Source organism: Galeopterus variegatus, unplaced genomic scaffold (genome assembly GCF_000696425.1).
Source record: "Galeopterus variegatus unplaced genomic scaffold, G_variegatus-3.0.2 Scaffold5203, whole genome shotgun sequence".
Lineage (NCBI taxonomy): Eukaryota > Metazoa > Chordata > Mammalia > Dermoptera > Cynocephalidae > Galeopterus > Galeopterus variegatus.
The window spans coordinates 168,828-169,692 of NW_007731314.1; positions in this window are offsets into that span (position 1 = coordinate 168,828).

Genomic DNA, 865 nt, shown 5'->3' on the forward strand with positions numbered 1-865 from the left:
TGTGTGTGTGTGTTTACCGTGTGTGTGTGGCATGTACTCTGGGAGCAAACAAGACACTTACTGTGTGTGTGTGTGTGTGTGTGTGTGTGTCAGTCAAAGTTAAGGAACTTAGGAACTTCAAATATAAAGTTAAATATGACAGAAACATAAAGCACGAGGTGGGTGACAAGCTATAACTACTTGAAAAAGAAAAGCAGAGGCAATCACTGTGCTAAATTGGATCTGTGTCCTGAAGACTACAGGAACCATTAAAAGATTTTAAGCTGAAGAAGAAAATTTTAAAAGAACAGGATCCTTCATTGGGTGGAGCTGGCTGTCATTCATGTATTTCTGTTTGTTCGTAGGGTAGTGAGCAGATCAACTTAACTTTTTGATGTTTTGGAATGAGTTGGAATGTTATCACTTAACCAGGACAGGCAGACTAGAGATGGACATAGATAAATACATGTGGCCTAGATTTTAGGGAGTATGTCAGTGTTATTTTTTCCTAGAAACAGTAAGAAGGCATTGATGGAAAGAAAAATTGACGTCTCAATTTCTTTATATTCAACAACAATGAAAGTTAGTATTTCACTAAACATTTTCTAGGTGCAAGGCACCATGTTAAGTGTCTCATATATAGTCATTTCATCCTCAATATAACCCTTGGATGAAGTTATTATTTTATAGATGAAGAAACTGAAGCACAGGGTGGTGAAGTAACTGGGTAAATATGTGGCATAGCCATACGTAGACATTCTGATTTCATGAGAGAGATATTTAACACAGCGCCTGGAATCATAATAAACACTCAACGAATGCATATAGGCTTGAGACAGCAGGGAGAAATCTAAGATCCTTTTGGTTCAATTCAGTTCTACAAGGT